General features: G+C 43.1%; 1 protein-coding gene across 6 annotated transcripts in view; it reads left to right on the top strand.

Moving 5' to 3' along the window:
* The first annotated feature begins 119 nt into the window (after nt 1–119).
* gatad2ab (GATA zinc finger domain containing 2Ab) overlaps nt 120–24,065 on the top strand; it is a 219,679-nt gene continuing 195,733 nt past the window's right edge. For 2 of the 6 annotated variants that reach the window (XM_073068113.1, XM_073068099.1), the window contains exon 1: nt 120–548. The gene's annotated coding sequence lies outside the window, so the exon portion shown is untranslated. The other 4 variants (XM_073068104.1, XM_073068106.1, XM_073068105.1 and 1 more) reach the window with 4 other exon arrangements.

The following is a 24,065-nucleotide window of genomic DNA, read 5'->3' as shown; positions in this document are numbered from 1 at the left end:
TTTTTTATTGGATAGCTTGCATCCAAACTCATGGATGATTGGGTTAATTAGTTGTCAATAATGATTCAGGCCGCTCGATATCAGCTTAGGTTGCAGCAGACCCGGAAGTCAGCCTCCATTTTAACCATTGTTGCATTGGAGAGAGGGGAGATTCGGGTCGTCGCTCATAGCAACGGGCCGGGGAAAGGCGAGAAATCCCGCTCCCCGCGCCACCCCCGATACCTGTTCCCGCAATTGCCTCTTTAGTCATCCCAATTTAAGAGAAAACTTTTTTTTTAATATAATAATACGAAAAATACAATGGCGGTTCTGGAGCCCGAGGCCTAACTTCACTGTTGAAGCCTCGGGGTCGAGTCAGTGGGCAGTCCGTGCCGGCTCGCTGCTGTTCCGGCATCAATGAGGCGCTGAAGCTGGAGGGCTTTTTAAATAGAAAATAATCGAAGAAAATAAACTAAAGAACAATAAAAAGACACAAAAACGCCGGGAGTTCACTCCACCATCCCCACAAAGCAAATAATCCCCGGAGGGAGGACTCTGCCAAGTTCCAGGTATCACGAGAAGGTTGCAGCGAAACGTTTTGTGTTCTGTTTGGATTTGAGGGGAGGCTGGAGCAGGATTGTTGGCTGCCTTCGGTGCTGACAGGACGTGGGAGAGTTTAAGGCAACAAACTTGGTCAACTTTCTTTTATTGGGGGCGGGATGTGGTGACGGCTGCAGTAAGTTTCCAAATTTAACTTGCACTAAGATTCCTAAACTGAAAAAATAAGTTTTTGTTGGCTGGGTTCAACTTGTTTTTTTAAAGCAAAAATTTGTTGAAAATAACGTATGATATTCAGTCTTTGAATTTTGTAATTTCTCAGTAACTATTATAGTTATGAAATTTTAATTTATAGAATCGAAATATTTTCAGATTCATAAACTGTAACGAAAATATAATTTTGCATGTTATTTGAAAGATTTTGAACTTTGATGGTTCTGTGGAATTGGTGCTGAACAGGTTGGATGTGTACTTTAGTAGATTTACAATCAGGATACTAGTTCCTCTGATTTGCAAAGCTCCTGAACAATGAAAGCACAGTGGGTCTTGAGACAAAAGATTTGCTAATGTCAGACAATGGCATCATTATTAAACTTCGGGAGCCAAATGATTGGAACTAGGACATACAGTTTCTGTCTTTAAAGGCACAAGAGGTTCTGCAGATGCTGGAGATCCAGAGCAACACACACAAAATGCTGGAGGAATGCAGCAGGTCAGGCAGCATCTCTGGAAATGAATACAGTCGACATTTTGGGCCGAGACCCTTCATGAGGACTGTAAGGGAAGGGGGAAGATGCTAGAATAATTATGGCTTCCAATGATACATTAGATAGTAGTTAATATATTATTAATCATTAATATATAATGATTGTTCTGGCTTCTTCCCCCTTCTTTTCCCGTCCTGTTGAAGGAATTCGGCCTGAAGCGTTAAATGTTTATTCATATCCATAGATGCTGCCTGACCTACAGAGTTCCTTCAGCACTTCCTGTGTGTTGTAAAGAGTTGCATACGGCCTTCCATCCTAGCTCCACCCACTGCTTTAAAACCAAAGTTAATGTGCTTGGAAGTGTTCTGTGATGTAACTCACCCTTGCCCAGTGATGGAAGTTATCCTGATTGCTTTGAGTGGTGTGGTGCTGAATGGGCCCACTGGCCCACCACATCCATGCTCACCATTTTATCCTGCACAAGTAATGCAGTTCTGCACTCCCTTTTCAACCATTTTAATTCTCAAGGTGGAGGAGCAACACCTCATATTCCATCTGGGTAGCCTCCAACCTGAAGGCATGAACCTCGATTTCTCTAGCTTCTAATGATTTTTTTTCCACCTCCCACTTCTCTCTTTTCCTTTCTCTGGCCTCTTCTCCTTGCCTGCCTATCACCTCCCCGGTGCTCCTTTTCTTTCCCTTGCTCCCATGGCTCACTCTCCGATCAGATTCCTCCTTGTCCAGCCGTTCGCCTTTTCCAATTATCACTTCCCAGCTTCTTACTTCATCCACTCACCTGGTTACACTGATTACCTTCAACCTTGTCCTCTCTCCCCCCCCCCCCCCCCCCCAGTCTTCTCCATTCCTTTCCAGTCCTCATGAAGGGTCTCGGCCCGAAACATTGAATATTTATTCATTTCCACAGGACCTGCTGAGTTCCTCCTGCTGTTAGTCCTTTCTCAACCAGTGCTTATGGGGTTGGGGTTTTCTAGCTGGGGACTTGATTGTATCATGCCTGGTATCCACCATTCTCTGTACAGGAAGATGTGGTATTGTTGTACGTGCAGCAGGGTCACCTGACAGGAAACAAAGGTCAGGAGTATTCAGGTGGTATTCAGTGGAACTGTGGACCCATGTCTGCTCACTTCTCTTGTCAGGATCTGAAACTGCGTTTTAACATTTGAACCGCAGCTGCTCCACCAAATGCCCTTGAATTATTATTTAGAATGTTTCTGGCAATGATTGGTACAATGAAGGTTTCTCAGTTTAAGGATAGTTGGATTCCTGTCCGGTTTTGTGCTGGCTGCTGAGGCCAATGTAGAAATGGTGAGCTCCTTTCATCAAGGGAACATTTGAACCGTCATAGAGTTGTACGACACAGAAGCACGTCCTCATATCCCACAACACGTTCCCATAGAGTTGTATGACACAGAAACACTTCTTCATGTCCCGCATCACATTCCCATAAAGTTGTACGACGCAAAAACAGATCCTCAGGTCCCCGTATTCACACTGAGCATCATGTTCCCATCTGTACTTAGAACACAGAACAGTATGGGACTTTGGCCCATGATGTGCCAACTTTTTACTCCAAGATCAATCTGGATTTTTGCATGGACGGTGCACATAAGCTTAATATTTTGCTCTTTTCTCTCTTTTTTGATATATTTCCTGTAGTAATTTGTAATGTTTTGCACTATACTACTGCTGTAAAACAACAAACTTCAAGCAAGCCATACATCAGTTAAAATAAGCCTGTCTCAGATTCTTTACCTCCCACAAACCCCTCCATTTTTCTATCGTTAGTGTAGCCATCTAAGAGTCTCCTTAATGCCTCTCCTACCATCCTCGGCAGGGTATTCCACACACCTAGCACTCTCTGTGTAAAAAAAAAAAAGAGTAAAACTATCTTTGACATCCCCTTACGCTTCCCTCCAATCACCTTAACGGAATGTCCTCTAGTATCAGGCATTACTATTCCGGGGAATGGTGCTGGTGCCTCATCATCAAACCCCTTCTATCAGGTTACCTATTTAGTTGTACTGATGGTGTTTACCAGCAATTGGTGCAGAGCTTTTATTCTTTGGTGATTCAGATGCTCATCCTAATGCTTGAATGCTGTATGTACGTCTTCTTTGCCATTGACACCTCAAATGTCCTCTTGTTCCTTTCACGTACAATTGTTCAACACTGACTTTGCTGGCCTGCATTCTGCTTTTAATGGAGGAAACCTTCCAGAGTTTGCATGTGATTTGGGGAGAAGTTCTGTGGAATCTTCCTGAATAAGAGGCATGGAAGGTTATGGTCCACGTGCGATTCATTGGGACTAGGTAGAACAAGAGTTTGGCACAGACTAGATGGGCTGAAGGATCTGTTTCTGAGCTGTAGTACTCGGACGTTCGGTTGTCCTGATCCAGATTGTGGTCATGCTATCCTGATCTGTACACGAAAGTCTTTTTAAACAAAGATTCTAACTCCTAAATTTGTGATTGTAGCTAGGTGCGGTTTTGTAGCCTGGAGGTTGTTAGCGGAAGTTCTGGTGAAGTTCCTTTGGTATTTTAGTAAAGGCTTGTAAACAGCTGAACTGCGGAAGGTATTGTATTTTTATTTAAAGATATGGATCCTTCCACCCCAACGAGCTACACTGCTCATCAACCCACCGATTTAATCCTAGCCTAACAACTGGTTAACTTACTGACCAGTCCATCTTTGGACTGTAGGAAGAAACCAGAGCACCCAGAGGAAACCTACGCGCACATGGGAAGAACATACACTTGCTTACAGGGGATGCAGGATTGAACTGTGAACTCTGGAATGGCCAGAGTTGTAATAGTGCCATGCTAACTGCTATGCCCTATGGGAATAGTAGAGAAGTGGTTGCTGTTCTGCATTCTGAATATAACTTAAAAAGCAGCACTGCAAAACTGATGTTTGTAATTGATCAGAAAATCAGAGAAAGGACAAACATTTTCATCCAGTGACAGCTGATGCAGCAGAGAGATTTCAGTGACTGAGTCCATGTTCATTTCTACTTCCTGCTTGATGCACTTCACCTGATGAGGGATGGTTCTCTAATGGAGTTGCTGTAGGTTATATCTATTGCTTGTAACTGGGCGGCACAGTCATGCAACACTGTTACAGCATCAGTAACCCCATTTCAATACTGCCGTTGTCTTGTCAGGAGTTTGTGTGTTCTCCCTGTGACCACTGGGTTTCTTCCGGGTGCTCTGGTTTCCTCCCACATTCCAAAGTCATATATTAGGTTAATTGTTCACATTGAGACCTCAAGCGTCCTCTTATTACTTTCCTTGCACAATTCATCAACACTACTTGTGTTGGCCTGCAATGTACTTTAAAAAGAAGAACTCTTCCTGCGGTTTGGAGAGAAGTTCTGCAGAAGCAGTGGAGGCTACCTCAGTAGATATATTTAAGACAAGGTTCGATAGATTTTTGCATAGTAGGGCAATTAAGGTTTATGAGGAAAAGGCAGGTAGATGGAGATGTGTCCATGGCCTGATCAGCCATGATCTTACTGAATGGCGGAGCAAGCTCACCGGGCCAGATGGCCTAATCCTGCTCTTATGTTCTTAAGTTCACATGGGTGTAGTTGTGCAGTATGGTTTCATTGGATTGGAGGGGCCTATCACCATGCTGTATCTCTAAACAGATAAAATTAATAAATATAAGTAACTGTTCAGGCTTTATAGCAGTGGGCATAATGCTTTTGCATGTCAAAAATCAAGTTTCAGAAGGATTATTGGTCCAATACCATCAGTGTGATGTCAAAATAAATTGGTTCAAGGTGAGAATGAAGCCCTTGAAGAATAATTAGAATATGAATCTCAAGCTAGGACCAAAGGTGGATAGCACACGGTTACAGCAATATCTATGCAGAGTCTGAATAAGTGCAAGAGGGGAGGAGTAAAGAATAGTAATGAGAAGGAGGTGTTTAGTTGGATGAAAGGCTGACATAGAATGGATGTGGAGAGGGTGTTTCCAATAATGGGAAAGCCAGGACCAGAGGGCACAACCTCAGAAATCCCTTTAGAACAGAAGAGAAGGAACCTCTTTAGCCAGAGGATGGTGAATCTGTGGAATTTATTGCTACAAGTGGCTGTGGAGGCCAAGTCATTAGATATATTTAAAGCTGAGGTTGATAGGCTCTCGATTAGACAGGGCGTCAAAGTTAATGGGGAGAAGGCAGGAGAATGGGGTTGAGAGGGATAATAAATCAGCCATGATCAAATAGCATAGACAATTGAATGGGCAGAATGGCCCTATTCTGCTCCTGTATCACTTCATGCTGTGATCACACATGAAGTAGGAGCCCAAACTAAATTGCATTTCCAGTTCCATTGCTTAACTTCCATGGTGTTCGAGTGTCTGGGACCGACATCAGCAAACGCACTGGTCATGTAACTCCTTCGGAATCTGGAAGAGTGAAGATCACCTAAACAAGTATCCATACCTAAAACATGAGTTCATCTCCCATTCAACACTACACAGTTGTCTTTCAGATCAGATCCCCTGCTGCTCCAATACTCTGATCTTAGCACAGAGTTTGTCAGGCTGCTGACTTTTCAGAAATGTACAGAGATGGGGAAGTTAATGTTAAAGGTGCTGTGAATTATCCTGTTTTCTTTGAGACGATCATCAGTAACATCTCAGTGGTCTCAATTCCATGTGAGGCTCCAGTATTAAAACATTCCATATCATGAAGCTTAGTAATTTCATGTCAACAGTCTGTCTGGGATCGTGGGCTTTGGAGTCTCTCCGCCAAGTTGCCCATGTTGAACTGGGAATCATTCTGTCATCATCAAATCCGTGATCAGTGAGTCCTGGGGTCAATACCTAGAGGTTGGCAAAGTCAGGAGGGCAAAGCCAAAGATTGAACACCAGAGCTCAGCAAATCTGGAGGTTAAAAAGCCCAGAAAAGTTGATAGTGTTTATGAAGACATGATGGAGATATTTAAGATGATAAGGATGGGCAGAAATGGCTAATTTGCAGGGGGCATAATTTTAAGGTGATTGTGGAGAGGGGGTGCCAGGGATTTTTTTTTTACACAGAGAGGGGTGCATGGAACACATTTCTGGGTGGGGGTAAAGGCAGATACATTAGGGACATTTAATGGACTCACAGACAAGCACATAGGTGATAGAAAATGGAGGGCTATGTGGGTGAAATTAATTTTGGAGTAGGTTAAAGGGTTAGCATAACATCGTGGGCTGAAGGACCTATTCTGTCCTGTACTGTTCTATATCCTATGTTCCTCTATGTCCACTGAGATGTCACCCAAGCTAGTCCCACTTGCCCAAGTTTGATCCATATACCTCTCTTTCCTATCTATCTACCTGTCCAAATATTGTTATTTTACCTGGTTCCAGAAACTCACCAGCCTCTGAGAAAAGTTGCCCCTCAGTTTCCGATTACGTCTTTCCCATTTCACCTTGAGCTCTATGCCAGACTTGAGTTCTGGACCTTCAGGCTGGTGAAAATATACTGGTGCACTGTGGATGATGCTGGTGAATTTTGTCATCAATGTCTGTCTCATCTCTTGCTTGTCTCCCATCATGTTTCCTCATGTGGCCAATTTAAATTTTCTTTGCATATCCCCCCAGGAAGCACCCAGAAACATTTATTACATTAAAGGCGGCATAAAAATGCAAATTTTTGCACAAAACGTTACTGTTTGAATGGGGAGTTCCTGAGGAACCCCAGTACCATTCACCTCTCTGAACACCAGTTAAACCAGATTGGGAGACTATGAAAGGGGATCAGCTGAGCAGAAATTGGTCTGTGTTTGTTCATCAGTAGGCGTACACACTCGATAAGTAATGGTGTTGGCTGTAAAGAACTTAGGAAGTTATTTTATAAATGCTGGTGCTTGCACTGGAAATGGACTTCAGAAAGCTTGTCTTCCAAGTCCTGTTGAAGTAGGAGCTGTCAAGTCTTCTAGCTCCACATAAAACTAGAACCACCTCATCTCACCAGAGCCCATCACACCAAAGTATTGCAGTGTCAATGAACAGTTTACCTCCGCCAGAGATCTGAGATTGGCACTGGCTGATATGCCTGCATCCTGCCTTTCTGTTCTTTGGCTCAGGTTGGAGGGAAACTCCAGCTATCTGGTGATTATCTCTGGTACTAAGGTTAATTTAATTGTGGCTGTGACGTCTATCTGTGAAGCTCGTGACTAAAAATGTGAGGAATACACCGGCCACAGCATTAGGGCAAGGGCATGGGTGGGAAACAGCTTCTTCCTGCAACTGAACTCCCTGCCACCACCTTGGTCTCAAGCTACGAAGCACCAGTAGTGTTAACTTTTTAAACATGTCATAAATGTACCTTATTTGTTAATTTTTATGATAATATTACTTTGTGTAAGGTGTGTGAATTATGTACTGTGTTGTGCACCTTGGTCCAGAGGAACATTGTTTCCTTTTGTGGTATATATGTGTAGAGTTGAATGACAATAAACTGAACTTGAACTTAAAGATAAGCCCAGCATTTTGCTAAGTATCAGAATCGCTTTTACATGAGAACATTAAAAAAAAATGTAGCAACTTGTCCACTGCCACACCACTCAATTACGCATTTGTGTTTCCTTGGCCTGGCGGGTTGCCTATTGTTGTGGTAGTGCCATACCTAGCTGACAGGAAAGGAAAATCTGCTCGGTTTCCCACAACCTTTATTTTTCTAGCCGGCCCATCTGGGATCAATCAGCCCTAGACAGATGGGGAAAATGGGAAAAGAAGTGACAGATGGAATATAGAGTGGGGAAATGTACGGCCATGCACTTAGTAGAAAGAATAAAGGCAAAGACTATTTTCTAAGCGGAAAGAAAATTCAAAAATCAGAGGTACAAAGAATCAGAATCAGGTTTAATATCACCAGCATGTGTCGTGAAATTTATTAACTTAGTAGCCGCAGTTCATTGCAATACATAATATAGAAGAAAAAACAAAATAAAAATAATAATAATAATAAATAAGTAAATCAATTACAGTATATGTATTTTGAATAGATTAGAAATCATGCAAAGAACAGAAATAATATATAATAAAAAAAAGTGAGGTAGTGTCCAAGGGTTCAACGTCCATTTAAGATTCAGATGGCAGAGGGGAAGAAGCTGTTCCTGAATCGCGGAGTGTGCACCTTCAGGCTTCTGTATCTCCTACCTGATAGTAACAGTGAGAAAAGGGTGGTGGACTTAGGAGTCCTTGTGCTAAAGGTTAATTTGCAGATTGAGTTGGTGGTAAGGAAAGCAAATGCAATGTCTGCATTCATTTTGAGAGGACTGGAATATTAGAGTAAGGATGTAATGCTAAGACTTCATAAGACCGCACTTAGAGTATTGTGAGCAGTTTTGGGCCCCTTATCTAAGAAAAGATGTATTGGCACTGAGGAAGGTCTAGAGGACATTTGTGAGAATGATTCCAGAAATGTTAGGGTTAACGTATGAGGAGCAGCTGACAGCTCTGGACCTGCACTCGCTAGAGTTTAGAAGAATGAGTGAGATCTCATTGAATATTTTAAGGCCTAAAATGGACATGGAGTGAATGTTTCCAATAGTAGGTGAGTCTAGGACCAGAGGGGACAGCAGAATAAAGGGATAGATGTCCATTTAAAGCAGAGATGAGGAGGAATTTCTTTAGCTAGAAGATAATGTATCTTGTGGAGTTCATTGCCACAGACTGATGCAAGCCAAGTTTTTGTGTAGAGGTTGATAGACTCTGGGTCTGCATCAAATGTTACAAGGAAAAGACAGAAGGGTGGGGTTGAGAGGGATAATAAATCAAACATGTTGGAGCAAAGTCAATTGGCTGAATGGCCTAATTATGCTCCATATCTTCACTGGTGGGATGGGAGAACCCTAACTTTACAATTTCTTCACGAGTAAAGAAAACTGTTAAGTCGAATATAAGAGTCCATACCAAACCTTGTTTCTTCAAATCAGTTTCAATTCAATTTGTTTAATTGCCATTCAACTGTATACATATATAGCCAAATGAGACAGTGTTCCTCTAGGGCCAAGGAGCAAAGCACAGTACCAGCAGTCACACACAGCACAAGCACATATGAGATATCAGTAAAATATAATCACTCAAAAAATATGGTTGCAGAGCTCAGGTTTATTGGTATATGTCCACAGTTATATCAAATTCTTAGAACAGAGAAGCACATTTTAACATAGCATTTGTATTCAGTATGTTAATGTTCCATTTGAACCTCTGCAACTTCAGTCTCTCTCGCTCTCTCTCTCTTCCCCCCCTCCCTCTCTTCCCCCTCCCTCTCTTCCCCCTCCCTCTCTTCCCCCTCCCTCTCTTCCCCCTCCCTCTCTTCCCCCTCCCTCTCTTCCCCCTCCCTCTCTTCCCCCTCCCTCTCTTCCCCCCTCCCTCTCTTCCCCCCCTCCCTCTCTTCCCCCCTCCCTCTCTTCCCCCCTCCCTCTCTTCCCCCTCCCTCTCTTCCCCCCTCCCTCTCTTCCCCCCTCCCTCTCTTCCCCCCTCCCTCTCTTCCCCCCTCCCTCTCTTCCCCCCTCCCTCTCTTCCCCCCTCCATCTCTTCCCCCCTCCCTCTCTTCCCCCCCTCCCTCTCTTCCCCCCTCCCTCTCTTCCCCCCTCCCTCTCTTCCCCCCTCCCTCTCTTCCCCCCTCCCTCTCTTCCCCCCTCCCTCTCTTCCCCCCTCCCTCTCTTCCCCCCCTCCCTCTCTTCCCCCCTCCCTCTCTTCCCCCCCTCCCTCTCTTCCCCCCTCCCTCTCTTCCCCCCTCCCTCTCTTCCCCCCCTCCCTCTCTTCCCCCCCTCCCTCTCTTCCCCCCCTCCCTCTCTTCCCCCCCTCCCTCTCTTCCCCCCCTCCCCCTCTCTCTCTCGTCCCTCTTGTTCCCTCTCCTTCAAAACTGGAGCTGAGGTTTTCTGTAAACATGTCAGCATTTTTCACTTCACCCTTCTTCCTTGGTGACAGCACCCGCTTTCTCACCATTCTGTAGCTGTGAACAGCTTGTTAAATTATTGACATTGTTTTACATTTTTGATCTCAAGTTTTGGGCTCCTCCGATCATAGAAATGCCATGGGGTGGACCAGCAGTTTATTCGGGTCATTATAAGACCATCCAGCTACTCCCATTCACCATCCGTGTAGACTCGTATCCAGTGATCCCTTCCACCACGTTCTCAACAGGTCAGTTCCAGGTCATAACACACTGCAGGCAAGACGTTTTCCAATCAATTTGACCTGTTTTCTGATACTTGATTTGCCCATTTATTTATTTTCAAAGTTCAATGGTAAATTTTTTCCAGACTACATATGTCACCATTTACAACCCTGAGAATGATTTTCTTTCAGGCATTCACACAGTAAGTACAAGAAACATTGAAGGACTGCACCCAACAGGACATCAAGACAACAAACTGCAAATACAAAAATAAAAATAAAAATTAATAAGCAATAAATATTGAGAGCATGTACAGGTGCCCAAGGAGAGCATTTAACCTGTCTAAATAACTATCGCCCAGTGGCACTCACATCCACAGTGATGAAGTGTTTTGAGAGGCTGGTGTCTGAATGGCAACTTGTATCCACTCCAATTCGCCTACCAAAGCAACAGGTCTACAGCAAATGCCATCTCGTTGACTCTTCACTCAATCCTGGAACATGTGGACAGCAAAGATGCATACATCAGAATGTTCTTTATTGCTTACAGCTCAGCATTTAACACATTGTCCCCTCAAAACTAATCAGTAAACTCCCAAGGCCTGGCCAGCAATCCACCCATGTGCAACTGGATTCTGGATTTCCTCGCTTGTAGACCCCAGTCAGTTCAGATTGGCAAAAACATCTCCACATTCTCCATCAGCACAGGTGTTGTGCAGGTCTGTGTGCTTAGCCCCCTGCTCTACTCACTTTACACCTATGACTGTGGCTAAGTACAGTTTCAACACCATATATGTTTGCTGATGACATTGCTGTTGTGGGCTTTATCACAGTGGGTGATTAATCAGCATACAGAAGGGAGATTGAAAATTTGGCTGAGTGGTGTAATAACAACCTCTCACTCAATGTCAATAAGACCAAGGAACAGATTGTAGACTTAAGGAGAAGGAAACCAGAGGTCTATCAGCCAGTAATCATTGGAGGATCAGAGTTGGGAGAGGGTGAGTAACTTTAAATTCCTGGTTGTCACTATCTCAGAGGACCTGTCCTGCACCCATTATATAAATATTATTATGAAGAAAACACAACAACGCCTCTACTTCTTCAGGAGTCAGCAGAGATTCAGCATGTCATCAAAAACCTTGGGGAAACTTCTATAGATGTGTGATGGAAAGTGTGTTGATTGGCTGCTACATTACAGCCTGGTAATGGAACACCAATACCTTTGACTGGAAAATCCTATAAAAGGTAGTGGATTCGGCTCAGTACATTATGAGTAAAGCCCTCCCAGCCATTGAGCACATCTACATGAAGCATTGCTGTAGAAAAGCAGCATCCATTATCAAAGATCCTCACCACCCAGGCCATGCTCTTTTCAGGTAGAAGGTACAGGTGCCTCAGGATGTGTCCCACCATGTTCGTGTACAGTTACTTAACCCTCAACCATCAGGCTCTTGAACAAAAGGAGATAACCCTTACTTAAGGACTCTTATCTTTTTATTTCATGCTCATTGTTTATTGCTATTTATTTATTATCTACTTTTTCACAGTTTACAGTTTTCAGATTCTGCTTTGAACTTTTGATGAAGAGTCCTTTCAATTGAGTTCATAAGTTGTGGGAACAATTCACTGTTGGGCAAATGGAGCTGAGTGAGGTTATCCCCTCTGGTTCAAGAGCCTGCTGGTTGAGGGGTATAAGTGTTCCTGAACTGTGGTTCGGACCCTTTCTGATTTTGAATTGTTTCGATTTTGTACACTTAGTCTCCTTTCATGCCTCTTTGCTCCAAGTGGGTTAATCTTTGCTTTCTTCAGTTAGTTTATACACAGAAATTCCTCGTGTAGAATAGTTCTAATAATTCTCTTATGCACACTAAGGTTTTCACATCCTTCCTAAAGTGTGGTGCCCAGAATAGGACACAATGCTTCAATTGTAGCTGAACCAATAAGTTCCAGAGGTTCACAACCTCCTTGTTTGTACTCTGAGCTTCTGTTTACCAAGCCCAGAATACTGAATACTTCTTTAACCACCTCCTTAACCTGTCCCATTGCCATTTCGGATTAGTGCACACGTGTCCATAGTTGGACTGTTTTTCTGGAATTACTGCATCATTTTCTGAATGATATTCTGATATTTGCAGTTCTCTGTCTCCTAGAAATACCTGTGTATCTGAGGACAGGTGGGAAATATTGGTTCATACTTCTATAATCTCCAGTCTTACACTGTTAGAGAGGTAGTCATAGAGACAGGTACAGCAAAGATACTAAAATAGCACTCTCTTGACACCCTCTCTTTTAGATCCTTTTAAAATAATTTATTAGAGATTCAGTGTGGTAACAGGCCTTTCCAGCCCAATGAGCCTGTGCTGCCCAATTAACCCATGTAACTAATTAACCTACAAACCATATGTCTTTCAAATGTGGGAAGAAGCTGGAGTACTCTGGAGGAAACCCATACGGTTATGAGGTGAATATACAAGCTCCTTACAGACAACAGTGGGAATTGAACTTCAATCATGATTGCTGTCTTTTCTGATGATTTATTAAAAATCATGAGCACCAACACTCATCTCTGGATTGGTCTCCATTCCTTTAACTGTTGGCGATCTGGTATTTTTTTGCTATCGTTAGTTGTCATTGTACTGGGTGCTTTGCAAGGCTGTTACAGATATTACTGAAGAGTCAGTGACCTGGGTGTGTCTGGACTTGAGTACAGCCATACCTAGTAAGGATGGCATATCTTCTCCCCTGAAGGACAGTAATGAACCTGATGGGTTTTTACACCATAAGAACATAAGAAATAGGAGCAGCAGTGGGCCATCTGGCCCATCGAGCCTGCTCCGCCATTCAATAATATCATTGCCAATCTGGCCATGGACTCATCTCCGTGCCATTTCCCCCATAACCTTTAATTCCTTTACTATGCAAAAATATATCCAACCTTGTCTTAAATATATTTACTGAGGTAGTCTCCACTGCTTCATTCGCAGAGAATTCCACAGATTTACCACTCTCTGGGAAAAGCAGTTCCTCTTCATCTCCATCTTGAATCTTGAGGCAATGTCCCCTTGCTCTAGACTCACCCACCAGTGGTACCAACTTTCATGGCTTGATCTTATCTATCCCTTTCATAATTTTATATGTTTCTATAAGATCTCCCCTCACTGTCCTCATAGTCTAATCCCCTCATCTCTGGAATCACCATTCTCCTAGTTTTCTGGTCATTGTGACTGCTATGCTATGCTAATGTAGCAGTAAGTGTTATGTAACACTTTAAAACACCTGCAATGGTAAGATGAAGGTTTAGTTCCCACCACTCTCTGTAAGGAGTTTGTATGACCACAAGGGTTTCCTAGGGTGCTGTAGTGCGCTGGATGTATGGGTTAAGGTTAGTAAGTGGTGGGCATGCTATGTTAGTGCCAGAAACGTAGTGACACTTGTAGGCTGCCCCAGCTCATCCGCATTGGTCATTAATACAAACGATACATTTCACTGTATTTTTCAATGTACCAGACCTCAGGATTGCCCATAATCTACCCAGTGTGCCAAGTTGTACACCTTATGACTTCAACCTTCCTGAAAGCTTCACCCGCATCTGTCCCCTTCCTTGCTGCAGTCTGAGTTAGCTCTGTTCAATCTCCAACTGGCTTTCAATTCCAGCTAATTCAACAACTTCTTTCTCCATCAGTATTACAGTTCCAATTTTCATGTGGTCACAGTACATTTGACAGATGGTTTAATTCTAGTTCAGTGTCACATTCCATGAATTTTCTTTGTAATGTTGGTATTTTTTTCTTCATATGTCTTCTAGGTGAAGATCCATCCTTTCTCTAGGATGGCGTTTCTGTAGCTCTGGGTTTTTATGGGGTGGGGTTGCTAGCCCTATGCACAAACCTCCTCCTTTCACACCTTGGCTTGGGACCATCTATGGTGGAATTTTGGATTTTATTGCCATTTCCAAAACAAGGGTCCCTGACCCTTGCTTCTCTCCTTTCATCTTGCCTCACCCTTCTCCCTTTCCTCCATGCTCTTGACTGTGTTGCCCATAGCGCTGTAAGGTTTTGGGTGTGATAACCACCTCCTGGTATCTCGCCCAAATCTACACTCCCATCAGCCTGAGTACAGTTCTGAGTGTGAAGCTATATAACCGCAGGGCGGTGTTGCAATACGTCTGATTGAGTCTTGGCTTTCCAGAATAGTTCATTGTGTAACAGTACCGTTAGTGTAGTCCTTTTGTGGCATAGCGTCATAGAGCACTCCATCACAGAAACAGGCTCAGGTAGTCCACACTAAGTTGTGATTCTGCCTAGTCCCATTGACCTGCACTGAGATCATAGCCTTCCATACCCGTCCCATCCATGTACTTATCCAAGCTTCTCTTAAATGTTGAAATCAAACCCGCAGCCACCAATTCTGTTGGCAGTTCGTTCTACACTCTCAGCCCCCTCTGAGTGAAGAAGTTTCCATTCAGTTTCTTCTTAAATACTTTGCCTTTCACTTTAAACCCATGATCTCTAGTTCTTGTCTCACCTATCCTCAGTGGAAACTGCTTGCATTTACTCTATCTATACTCTTCATAATTTGTACACCTCTAACAAATCTCCCCTCATTCACCTATACACTAATGAATAAAACCCTAACCTCTTCAACCTTTACCTTTAATTTAGGTCCTCAAGTCTCAGCAACATTCTACATTTTCTCTCCACTCTTTCAATCTAATTGATACCTTTCCTGCTGGTAGGTGATCAGAAATGCACACAATTCTCCAAATTAGGCCTGACCAATGTCTTATACAACTGCAACAGAATATCCCAATTTCACTGTGCCTAAAACTTTCATTATGACCCTATTGACCTGTGACTCTATTTTAGGGAATTATGAAACTGTTTTCCCAGATCCCTCTGTTCTAACCCACTCCTCATTCACTGTGTGTGTCTGGTTTACCCTCCCTAAATGCAACACCTCACACTTGTTTGTATTAAATTCCATCTCCCGGTTTAAATGCTGACAATGAACAATCTTTCCTCTTCCTTTCCAGTCCTGATGAAGAATCTTGGCCCGAAACAGTGACTGTTTGTTCCTCTCTGTGGATGCTGCCTGACCTGCTGAGTCCGCTAGCATTTTGTGTGTGTTCCGTTGACTAATTGATGGGCTTTTTGGCCATACTGCTCTAGGGTAATGTTTATTCCTTTGCCTAACGGTTTCTGTTCTGCTCAGAGTCAGAAGCCTATCAACTTAAGAAAAGAAAGTGCTATGTCATTGAAAGTAGAAATGTGTTGTATATCCTTGCACCATAAAGTTAACATCTCAAGCATGGCTTTTGTAATTGAGGCTTTAATATAACGTTATCTTACAGGCATTCACAGTAGAACAGAAAAAATACATTAGAACAATAGAGAAGTACAACTCATTATTACTTATTTCTTCTCAATATTGGTATTATTATTGGACCATCACCCCTACTGGGGCGTAGGCCGCCAACAGCAACTTGCTGGAGTCCTCTGACCCAGGCCAGTGTTTCACGTTGTCTCCAGGAGTGGCCCAACTCGGTGTACCTTCCTCTCCCGGAGTGAGGTCCTTATTGTTTCTATAGCTCTGGGTTTTTATGGGATGGCGTTGCTAGTCCAACTCTTCTCCTTTTGCAAGTGGGCTTGGGACTGTCCAGGGTAGAGCTTATTGCTCACTCACTCATTCTTTTTGTTTCTGTACTTGCGTAGTTTTATTTCCAAATCGTTATTTGTCAGGCTTTGTGAGTAGGTTTTCATTGATTCTATTTTTGTTCTACTGTGAATGCCTGCAAGAAAATGAATCTCAGGATAGCATATGCTGACATACATGTATTTTCATAATAAATTTATTTTGAGCTTTGAACTCAATTGCAATTCAGCTGCAATTCCAGTTTGAGAGCAAGTTTGGTGTACAAACATCTGCCTTTATCCAGGTTGCAACTGTAGAATTATAAGTCTAATGAGGCAAATGATAGAACAATATATCAATAAGATTGAAAGAGTCCAGAGAAAATATTGCCAAAACTTGAGGACCTGAGTTAAAGGGAAAGGTTGAATAGGTTAGGACTTTATTCCCTGGTGCGTAGGAAACTGAGGGGAGATTTGATGGAGATATGCAAAATTGAGGGGTATAGATATGGTAAGTGCAAGCAGGCTTTTTCCACTGAGGTTGGGTGAGACTACAACTAGCAGTCATGGGTTAAAGATGAAAGGTGAAATGATAAAGGGGAAACATGAGGGGGAAATTCTTTGCTCAGAGTATAGAATGAGCTGCCAGCAGAAGTGGTGGATGTAGGCTCAATTCAACATTTAAGGGAAGTTTGGATAAGTACGTGGAGGGGAGGGTTATAGTCTGGGTGTAGTTTGATGGGACTAGGCAGAGTAATAGGTTGGCATGGACTAAATGGGCCGAAATCTGTTTCTGTGCTGTGGTGTTCTACATGGGATGAGTGTAGGTGGCATTGGTCTGAGGGCCTGAGTGGCTTCAATGTTGCTGTGTTACACACCTTTCCAGAGCAAGCACCTGAGATTGCTCAACAGTCACTCTGCTGAAGCTCTTACTTTAAAATAAAAATGAACCCTTTCTTTGCTTTTGAAATCTGTATAATTTTGGGAATGTGGTGCCTGCTGTGCTGTTGTTACCAGTGATTAACCCCCAATATTTCTGCTGAGACAAAATGGAGGCAGCAGCCATATTGTGAATCCTCCTGGCCCTGCAACCTAACCTTGTCTCTTTGTAAATGTCTAGTCTAGTTTATAAAACAAATATTTCTTCAAATGATACCAGAAACACAACAGCCACAAAGAAAATTGGCCTTTGGAATCCTGCAGTATTTAAATTTAAAACTTTGGATTAACGCCACCTTTGAGTTGTGTGATAAATTGTTTTCCACTTTGATATTGCTTCACCCCCAGAAGACAACATCCATGGCTTCCTCATTTGTGAGAGGGTTAGGAAGGGTGGAATTATTGGGGATTCTTCTGGACAAAAGTGGTATTACTATTTGAACATGGATTGGAATGCCTGCCTCATAATGGATCACCCACACTCCCGTCTTGTCTTCCTACCCTGTGAGTGATAACACTATCCATAAACATATTTCTTGGAGGCAGCAGTTTCTGTCACTTATCTGTACAGCAGAACAGCATCCTGAGATAAGCATGGCTCAGTTATAATCATATAACAATTACAGCACGGAAACAGGCCATCTCGACCCTTCTCGTCCGTGCTGAATGCTTACTCTCAGTTACCCTGTCACAGTCCAACTCCTTCCCTTTGGATCCTTATCTATCAAAATTGTGATGAATTGGGAATTTAGTTGTATTTTGACTATAAGGAGCTGTAGATGCAAAGGTGATGATCCATTCCCTGCCTTTCTCTTTATGATTGTGTCTTTGATTGTGGTAGAGACATGATAATTAAAAGGATTTCATATTAATACAAGTCAGAAAATGGATGTACCACCACAGCTTCCAAAGTGACTAGCATGTGGAGATTATGATGACTCCTGGTGCACTTTAGACTGCTGTTGTTCAGCTCGAGTGGTCTGGCTAACAAATGAAAGTTATGAAAATACAACCTGTGCTTCAGTGGTAAATTATAAAACTGAAGCCAGGTGTAGAATATCACTACTACTCTAATCGAATATAGTCACTGCAAACAAACTTTAATTTCCTCTGTTGTACTCTGCATTCTTTCCCTTAAGTTATCTTGATGCATACGCAGTGGCCAGTTCTCATCTGCAAGTCTGGAAAAGTTTGCTAAAACCAGTTAATACGTGGCATTGACTGTATGTGCACTCCTACAGGTGAAAGTCTCCAGAGAAATTTAGAAAGTCACTTATTCCTTGATTAAAAAGTCTCTGGCTGTACACTCAATCAATGCCTCTTAGCATCTTGTACACCTCTGAGATCCTTCACATCCTGCACTCCAAAAAGAAAAGCCCCAGCTTACTCAACTGCTCTTCTTCACAAGACATGTCCTCTGGTTGAGGCACTCATTTATCTTCAGTTATTGCTTTTTCTACTGGGGCATTAGGTCATCTTCAAGTTCAAGTTTATTATCATGACTACATATACAACCAAACAAAACAAAATTCTGCCGGACTACGGTGCACCCACAAAACATAGACCTCACATAAAGCAAAATATGACCATCAATAAGTTAATAAAATATAATTCAAAATGCACGTAGCACATTTAAACAATACAATATATGATAATCAGCTGGCTGACCATGTGACGTGACCACGGTGGTGGCAGGTTATTCATTACTCTCACAGTCTTAGGGAAGAAGCTGTTACCCAGTCTGGCAGTCCTAATTCTGATGCTCCAGTACCTCCTACTTGATAGTAGTCCGACAGTGAGATTGTGGGATGGGTGATAGGAATCCTCAAAAGTTCTTTGGATCTTTTCTCAACAATGCTCCAGAGGGAGATCCCCAATGATCCTCTCTACAGTTTTAACTATCCTCTATTGGATCTTGTAGTCTGATGCCTTGTAAACTTGTGGTCCATACCACACAATGGTGAGCTTGGTAGGCCTTGGTTAGTTGTACATCTTGATCGACCTCAGTTGGTTAAAGGCAGCAGCTTGAAGTTTGACATTCTGTGCTCGATCTAAAGTTCTCTAGTTCTGGTAACATTCCCCCCCCCCCCCCCCCCCCCCCCCACAGCTCTCAAAGCTATCAAAGCCTGTTGGTAATAGTGTGACCAGAGTTGTTGTACAATTTATCTGGTACATCATAGGCAAAGCTCTCCCTACCAATGAGTACATTTGTGAGGAACGCTGCCACAGGAAAGTAGCATTCATCATCAAAGACCTCCACTATCCTGGCCATGCTGTTCTCTCACTACTACCATTCGGCTGGTGATACCCCCACATCACCAGATTCAGGAGCAGGTGTTACCCCTCAACCATCAAGCTCCTGAATCTGCATGAACAACTTCACTTACCTCAACTCTGAATTGATTCTACAACTTACAGACTTGTTCTCAAGGACTCTACAACTTGTGTTCTCAATATTATTTATTTTCATGTGCACATTTTGTCTTAACAGTCTGTGTATCAGTGCAGAATGTATTGTCTCAGCATTTGCTGAGCATTTGATGCCTACCACGTAAAATGGGCTGCCGACCTGTTAGATAGCCGGCTTATATTAGCAAGGTGATTGTACGAGAGAACAGCGGCAACTCAGAATGAGCTGTGGCTCTGCCTCAGGGAAACTAGGTGAAGAAAAAAGCATAAGAAGCTTTGTTTTTGATAGCATTACGCAGGGTTCAAAGTAAATTTATTATTAAAGTACATGTATATTACCATATGCTACCCTGAGATTCATTTTCTTGTGGGCATTCACAGTAAATACAAAGGAACACAATAGTATCAAGTAGGTACAGAGGAGATGTCAGGTGTTGCTTTTTTATGCAGAGAGTGGTGAGTGCGTGGAATGGGCTGCTGGCGGCGGTGGTGGAGGCGGAAATGATAGGGTCTTTTAAGAGACTCCTGGATGGATACATGGAGCTTAGAAAAATAGAGGGCTAGGGGTAAGTCTAAGTATTTCTAAGGTAGGGACATGTTTGGCATAGCTTTGTGGGCTGAAGGGCTCATATTGTGCTGTAGGTTTTTTATGTTTCTAATTCATTGTTTTATTAATAAATATCAGTGAAAAATTACACATAAAGAGAACAATCAATTGATGGTGGAAAAACAACAAATTCTGTAAGTAGAAAAAAAGAACAAACATAATATTAATAATAATAATATTGAGAACATGAGATGTAGAGTTCTTGAAAGTGAGTCCAGTTCAGTATCAGAGGAATCAGTTCAGTGAAGGGTGAGTGAAGTTATCCATGACGGTTCAGGAGCCTGATGGTTGAAGGATGGCATTTAAACTCATAAATGGATGGAATCAAGATTTTTTTTTAGACAGAGATAAAAATATAAAACAATTTTAAAGGACAGTTTTTTTCCTCAGCGAATTGACTGAGGCACGACTGCGCAAGCACATGAACGTCAGCGAGTTAGACCAATGGAAAGGATTTAAAAGAAGACTGTTTTTTCCTCAGCAGTTTGATCGAGGCAAAATTGAACAAGCGTATGAACGTCAGTGAATCAGACCAGTGGGAAGAATTTGAAAGAAGACACCTTTATAGAGCGGGCGTCGCAGGAGTGGGCAATGGAGTAGAGGTAGACAGAGTAGGCGGGCTTTGGTTCAACGGGGCTTTGGCAATAACAGGTCGAGGCGAGGTAAGCTACTTGTCAGGAATAGGAAGTATGTCTGTACTGGGTGTCAGATGTGGGATAGCTGGGAGACTCCCAGCCTCCCGGACAGCCACATCGAGCTGCAGCCTTAAGGACTGGGTTAGGGACTGGAGATGCAGCTCGGTGACCTTCTTCTGGTCAGGAAAAGCAAGGAGGTGATAGAGAGGAGCTATAGGCAATTAGTCACACCAGGGCCTTGGGAGACATAAGTGAGTAACAATCAGGAGAGGGAAGGCAGATATGAGAGAGTACCCCTGTGGCTGTCCCCTTAAAAAATAAATACTTCTGTTTGAGTACTGTTGGGGGGTGGGCGCGACCTACCTGGGGGAAGCAACAGTGGCCACACCTCTGGCACAGAGTCTGTCCCTGTGGCTCAGAAGGGTAGGGAAAGGAAGAGGCAGTGATAGGGGACTCTGTTGTTAGGGGGTCACATTCTGTGGGCGCAGGAAAGAAACAGTAGTTTGCCTTTCAGGTGCCAGGGTTTGGGATGATTCTGATCACGTCCGTGATATCTTGAAGTGGGAAGGTGAACAGCCAGAGGTCATGGTACATATTAGTACCAGCAACATAGGTAGGAAAAGAGAGGAGGTCCTGAAAGCAGACTACAGGGAGTTAGGAAAGAAGTTGAGAAGCAGGACCTCAAAGGTAGTAATCTCAGAGTCAGGTGGAGAAGAAATGCATAGCTGAGGGATTGGAGCAGGGAGCAAGGATTCAGATTTCTGGATCATTGGGTCCTCTTTTGGGCAGGCATGACCTGTACAAAAAGGACAGGTTGCACTTGAATCCAAGGGGGACCAATATCCTGGCAGGGAGGTTTGCTAAGGCTATTGGGGAGAGTTTAAACAAGAATTGCTGGGGTGGGAGGTGTTGTGAACCAAACTGAAGAGATAGAGGAAGGGGCAGTTGGCTCACAAATAGAGAAAGCTTAGAGACGGTGTGAGAGGGGGGATAGGCAGGTGGTAGAGAAAGGATGCGCTGAGACCATTGGTTTGAGATAGGTCTATTTTAATGTAAGAAGCGTCATGAACAGCGGATGAGCTTAGAGCATGGATCTGTACTTGTATCTATGATGTTGTGGCCATTACAGAGGTTTGGATGGGAAATATAAAAGAGTAGGGGACATATGGAACTATCAGTCAGGAACTTGGAAGCATAAATTGGGAACAGATGTTCTTAGGGAAATGTACTGCAGAAATTGGTAAAAGTTCAGGGGATATTTGCATGATGTTCTGCATAGGTATGTTCCAATGAGACAGGGAAAGGATGGTAAGGTGCAGGAACCGTGGTGTACAAAGGCTGTTGAAAATCTAGTCAAGAAGAAAAGAAAAGCTTGAACGTAAGAGGATGTGCTGGATAAGTCACTGGGACCAGACAAGATTATACCCCAGGCTACTGTGGGAGGCGAGGGAAGACATTGCTGATCCTTTGGCAATGATCTTTGCATTGTCAATGGGGATGGGAGAGGTTCCGGAAGATTGGAGGGTTACAGATGTTGTTCCCTTATTCAAGAAAGGGAGTAGAGTTCACGCAGGAAATTATAGACCAGTGAGTCTTGCTTTAGTCGTTGATAAGTTGATGGAGAAGATCCTGAGAGGCAGGATTTATGAACATTTAGAGAGGCATGGTCTGCTTTGGAATCATCAGCATGGCTTTGTCAAAAGCAGGTCGTGCCTTATGAGCCTGATTGAATTTTTTGAGGATGTGACTAAACACATTGAAAGTCGAGCAGTAGATGTAGTATATGTGGATTTCAGCAAGGCATTTGATAGGTACTGTCTTGCAAGGCTTATTGAGAAAGTAAGGAGGCATGGGATCCAAGGGGACTTTGCTTTGTAGATCCAGAATTGGCTTGCCCACAGAAGGCAAAGAATGGTTGTAGATGGGGCATATTCTGCATGGAGGCCAGTGACCAGTGGTGTGCCTCGGGGATCTGTTCTGGGGCCCCTTCTCTTGGTGATTTTTATAAATGGTCTAGATGAGGAAGTGGAGTGATGGGTTAGTAAATTTGCTGATGACCCAAAGGTTGGGGGTGTTGTGGATAGTGTGGAGGGCTGTCAGAGGTTACAGCAGGACACTGATAGGATGCAAAACTGGGCTGAGAAGTGGCAGATGGAGTTCAACTCAGATAAATGTGAGTTGGTTCATTTTGGTCTGTCACATATGATGGCACAATATAGTATTATTGTGCAGGTTGACTCTGGTTAAGAAAGCATACAGTGCATTGGCCTTCTTCAACCATGGGATTGAGTTTAAGAGCCGAGAGGTAATGTTACAGCTTTATAGGACCCTGGTCAGACCCCACTTGGAGTACTGTGCTCAGTTCTGGTCACCTCACTACAGGAAGGATGTGGAAACTATAGAAAGGGTGCAGAGGAGATTTACAAGGATGTTGCCTGGATTGTGGAGCATGCCTTATGAGAATAGGTTGTGTGAACTTGACCTTTACTCTTTGGAGTGATGGAGGATGAGAGGTGACCTGATAAAGGTGTATAAGATGATGAGAGGCATTGATCGTGTGGATAGTCAGAGGCTTTTTCCCAGGGCTGAAATAGCTAACACGAGAGGGCACAGTTTTAAGGCGCTTGGAAGTAGGAGTGTCATGGGTAAGTTTTTTTACTCAGAGAGTGGTAAGTGCGTGGAATGGGCTGATGGCAACAGTGGTGGAGGCTGCTACGATAGGGTCTTTCAAGAGACTCTTGGATAGGTATACGGAGCTTAGAAAAATAGAGGGTAATTGCTAAATTAAGTACATGTTCGGCGTAGCATCATGAGCAAAGGGCCTGTATTGTACTGTAGTTTTTCTAGAAGTTTCTATGACATTTGATGTGGTAAATGTAGTTTTGGAGTTTTAAACATGTGTAACATAAAATATGATTTTAATTAATCTCCATTTCTTTGGAGTCTGACTGGAGAACGTGATAGTGTTCAGATGTCTGGTTTTCATCTCTCTTTGGGAGCTGTTGGTGTTCATCAGTAGTAACGGAGAAGGTTGGAGTTCAGTGTTCTGTACTGAGGGTTATTAAGGGTGGATCTCATTGCTGAGAGGATAAAAATAGGAAAATGCCTTACTTATTTAAGTCCATCATCCCTACTGTGGCATAGGCCATTGACAACAGCTCACCAGAGTCCTCTGTCCTAGGCCAGTCTTTCATGTTGTCACCACATTCAGCCCATCTTTGAAAATCCTTCCTCAGGCATGAATTCTTTGGGGCTTCTGTTGGTGTTTTAGTAGCTCTAGATTCTTGCGGGATGGGGTTGCTAGCCCCATCCACCAACCCTCCTCCTTTTGTATCTGACTTGAGACCATTCATGTCAGAGTTTAGGAAAATGCAGCCCCTGCCGTATTATTGCCTTCTCTGAATGCATTTCACAAGTTCCTCAGTTTGCATTAGTAGTCCTGATAGACTGT

This window comes from Hemitrygon akajei, chromosome 16 (assembly GCF_048418815.1).
Source record: "Hemitrygon akajei chromosome 16, sHemAka1.3, whole genome shotgun sequence".
NCBI lineage: Eukaryota > Metazoa > Chordata > Chondrichthyes > Myliobatiformes > Dasyatidae > Hemitrygon > Hemitrygon akajei.
The sequence above is the reverse complement of the archived record's forward strand: the minus strand, read 5'-3'. Positions and strand labels throughout refer to the sequence as shown.